Source organism: Zea mays, chromosome 1 (assembly GCF_902167145.1).
Source record: "Zea mays cultivar B73 chromosome 1, Zm-B73-REFERENCE-NAM-5.0, whole genome shotgun sequence".
In the NCBI taxonomy this organism is placed as follows: domain Eukaryota; kingdom Viridiplantae; phylum Streptophyta; class Magnoliopsida; order Poales; family Poaceae; genus Zea; species Zea mays.
Window position 1 is genome coordinate 102452987 of NC_050096.1, and position 4406 is coordinate 102457392.

At 54.7% G+C, this 4406-nt stretch overlaps 1 long non-coding RNA gene across 1 annotated transcript; it reads right to left on the reverse strand.

The window, feature by feature from the left end:
* Positions 1-261: 261 nt before the first annotated feature.
* Positions 262-1821, reverse strand: LOC103637715 (uncharacterized). The gene is made up of 3 exons (XR_558301.3): positions 1358-1821; positions 936-1280; positions 262-862 (listed from the first exon to the last, which is right to left on the reverse strand). It is a non-coding gene; the product is annotated as an uncharacterized lncRNA (long non-coding RNA).
* Between the last annotated feature and the right edge of the window lie 2585 nt (positions 1822-4406).

A 4406-nucleotide genomic window follows, 5' to 3' on the forward strand; every position in this document is an offset into this window, starting at 1 on the left:
TGCGACCGTGGTCGGCCCTGATGCCGTCGGGCCCGTGAAGCAAGGAGGAGACCCTAAGACGACTCCAAGCACCACCGATGTCCCCAAGCGTGTGCATGTTAATGGATAGGGAGGCATGGGCACAGGCACAGAACGCAAGGGTTTTTCGGCAACGGAGTCTAGAAAGAAGAAAGAAACTAGCCATGTAGGCAAGGCGCAGTCGTGTACGTTCCCCCAAAATCAGTGAAAAGTTATAAATGCGTGTCAAAGCTATTGTCTACATGGAAAAAAGTGTTATCATATACACAAAATGCACCATGTAGAGGTTCAATACATGAATCCCAGCGGGCATCGTCTAAATAGGAGCAGTTAGACCATTGGCGGGAAGCTCCAGTGTCGAGGGGCTGATTAGGAGGGACCTGACGTCAACTTGGCTCATGATTGACTGAGCGTGGGGGTGGACCTGGTCTTCGATAACGTCCAATTACTTGTCGCTCCGGACACTGGCTTAGCCCTCGGCGATAATGGTGACGTCGATCTCGTCAAAGTGAGAGACCATCTGGCCAAGGCCGATTCCACCCCTCGACAAATGCCCTCGGCGACGGTGCGCTCTCCACACAATCGGGCAGCTCCCAGAGGCGATCAACCAGAGGCGCCTCAGTCGACAACAGAGGAGAGAGATGGGCGCACACCATGCTAACAACCAGACGAATCACTTGGAGTTTGGTGCTCCTTTCCGAGAGAAGGGCATCCGCCCGGTGCCCCGCAGCAACGGCATTTTCGCGAGCAAGCAAGAGCTTGCATGTATTCTCCGTGGCTGTAGCCTTCGCTTCATCCTCCGCGACCTTCGTATCCCGCGCTTGAGTGAGAATTTTGCGGACCTCTGCGAGAATAAGAGCGTGAGGCAGTCAGAGGTGGCAAATGGTGAAGAGGTATGGGTAAGAAAGGGGGCTAACCTCTGGTCGCGTCGCGCTCCATCACAAGTTTTGAGACTGCTTGCACCAGACGAACCTTTGCCTCCCATGAAGATGACTCGGCTAGCCCAGCATGACACTTTACTCTGCGGAGTGCCTCTCCGAGTTGGGAACCCTAGTTTCAAAGGCGATCTGCATTGCCACGAGCCCCATCGCACTTCGCATGCAAGGATGATGTCTCGCCTCGAAGATGGTATATTTCTAAATGGGGGACGACAAGCTCGCGTTCTTCCTCTTCAGTGTAGACAGCACCCGCGCGGAGCAACTCTATCCCCACCTGTGCCGTTTGCAGTGCCTCCACCGAGCCTCCGATCGTGCGAGAAGGTGCTGGGTAAATAGACCAAGCAAACAATTTAGAATGAACAAAAGTTCGCAAAAAGAACGATCACGAAGGAAGCACTTACCCGTCCGAAGGGGACAAAGTCCCCCGTCACCGACGCTTGGGCAATCGAGATCGCATCTCGAAACCACTAAGCATGCACTCAATGGTTTCTAGAATCACGTCAGCCCAAAGCGGGGTCGACTCAAGTCGTCGCCACTCCTCCGCCTCTGCTTTGTCGCCCTTCACAAACCCCACAGGCAACATGGATCCGCCGGCGACCATGGTCGGCGTTATTTGCTCCTAAAGATGGACGGACCCAGGGGCTGGCAGCCCACCTCTAGGCTGCAAGCGACCCCTGTGACAATGATCGGCGGAGGGGCAAGGGCAGGAAGAGGCAAGGTCAGAGCAGATGATTGCTCTGTGAGGACACACCAGGGGCAACTGCGCGCGGTCTCCAGGTGCTTCCCTAGGACAGATGAGGATGACGATGAGTCGATAAGAACCATCTCCGGGATGGCCACGCTCGTCTCCCTTGGAACGACCTGGGACGACAATGCCACCATGGGGATGGGGACGACGTACCACCCAGTAGAAAAACCCGACAGCCAGAGGGGGCGTACCTCACGGCGGTGGCGACACGAAGGCCTAGGGAGACAGATGCACCGCTCTAGCCACCAAGGTTGTGTCCCTCACGGACTTATGCGACACATATGCGCTGGTCAGCAAGAAAAAGGAAAAGGACATTAAACAACGAATAAAAGTTGGAAGCAAGAAGGCAAGCAAATCGACATCTCTACTACTCCTTAAGAAAGGAGCGTAGGCGTCCACACCAGGTGTTCTGCCTCCACCCTGACATCCTCCGCTCCGCTTCGATCCCGGATGGTGGTCGCGCCTCCGCCTCCGCCTTCCAAGATTTTCGCGTCGTACCTCCACCATTTTCGCCGCCGTGCTCGCGACACCACCTCCCAAGGATCCACACCTTCTTGCCCCCGCCACCGCCTCTCGCCCGCGACCTCCCGCACCACGCGCCAGCCCGCACCTCCACCATTTTCGCCGCCGTGCATGCCGCACCCTTCCATCCTTGCCTCTGTCGTCCTCGCCGACCACGCCCGCGGCCACGAATCTCGCCTACGACAAAGCAAGGATCGAGCCCCCGCCTTCCAACCTCGGCGGCTCCTTCCATCGTCACGTATACATCGACGTCTCCTTCCATCCACGCCAAAAGAGACGACCTTCAATCCCGTGACCACTGCCCCTGCTCCAGCCCTCCATCCCTCCTCCATCTCGTGCTGCTCCTTCGGACTTCGGATCCCATCGCCCCGCTCGCCTCCTCCCTCCCTCCTCCCGTCGCTGCAGCACAAATCTCTGTCGCCCGCCGTGACATCCTATCGTCGGCTCCCAGCACACCTTCTCAATTTTGTGTCGCCTCCGTGGTGCTGCCACAACGGTTGTCTCCTCTGCACCGCACGCCCCCTTTTTGGCCGCACAACCCCCCACGCCTCAGTGTCTTCCTCCCATTGCCCCGGATCTAGATTTACTTTGCAGATGAGCCTATACGGCGGTCAGATCGACACATGGAGGAACAATCGCGGTGAGGAGCTCCTCTTCACCAGTAGCAAGGTGAATCCCCCCTCCTTGATCTCGGCTAGCGTTTCCTGGATCTGCTGTAACGTCTCCAGTGCTCTCGTCATATTTTGGGTTGTCATATCTTTCATGTCTGAGTTCTTTTGCTTAACAACAACTGATGATGCAACTCTAATAAAAGTGTAGGTCATTTATTATCAAGACCTGAAATGATGTACATGTATTCTCCCTAAACGGATTGAAGGCTGCCACACAAAACTTTTACATGTTGAATTGCATTGGCCATGGGGGTTTTGGAGCAGTGTATAAGTGATGCCTAGGACTTGTTTATGCATTTTTAAAAAAATTCATGCTTTATTTGTTGCTTCTACTCTAAATGCATGTTTCGAGGAACTCTGCAAATACTGTAGTCAATGGCTAACACAATGTAGGAAACGGGTGACGCCTAAGAGGGGGGGAGGTGAATTAGGACTTCTAAAACTTTTACTAAACTAGGCCACAATTAAATCCCTAAAGCAAAACCTATGCAAATAATCAAAACTAGAATGTGCAAACTCGGTTTTGTCTAAGTGTTGCTATCTCTACCGCAAAGGCTAAGTTTCAATCTACACTAAATAAGTATGACAATAAGATTGAAACTTAAATGCTTAATATAAATGCGGAATGTAAAGAGCTAAGTAGAGAAGCAAACTCTCGTGGATGACGCCGGTATTTTTACCGAGGTATCCGGAACCACGCAAGGTTCCGACTAATCCTCGTTGGTGCCCCTACGCAAAGGGAAGCCCACGCGAGGGCCAAGCACCACGGTCGAGTAACTCCGTAGAGAGCCACGGGCCTTCTCCACGCGCAAGTGGTGCTCCGCTTCCGGCTCCTCTCGGACGCTCCCCGCCGTCTCCACTATCGAGCTTCCGGCCGAAACGCCGCGGGCCTCGTTCCCTCCGGTACACGGTGGCGGCCGTGACACAAACGCGGTTGTCACGGTCTCGCAAGACTCTCGCCCCACTCGGTACAATTACAACGACTCACGCAAGAGCCGAGGGGTTGTGTGGTTTTACAAAACTCACTCAACTAACTAGGGTTCACCTAGAGCAAGCGCTAAAGCGGTCTAACTAACCTAAGCACTTCGCAAAGCACCTACGCTAATCACCGAGTGATTCTATTAAGCACTTGGGTGTTTGAGCTCTTGGAAATGTGCACTATATGCCTTGGTATGTTGCTTGGGCTCCCACACCTGAGAATGGCCGGTTGGGGTGGTATTTATAGCCTCCACACCCCAAACTAGCCGTTGGACAGAAAGCAGCAGCTTTCTGTCGTCGGGTGCACCGGACAGTCCGGTGCACCACCGGACACTGAACAGTAGATGTCCGGTGCACGCCACGTCAGCCGACCGTTGGCGCCTGTAGCAGTCGACCGTTGGATCCGACCGTTGCCGTCTGCCCGTTGGCACACCGGACAGTCCGGTGCACACCGGACAGTCCGGTGCTACAGCCAGAGAGCGCCTGTCTGCGGCCTCTCTGCGCAGACTGTCCGGTGCCTCACCGGACAGT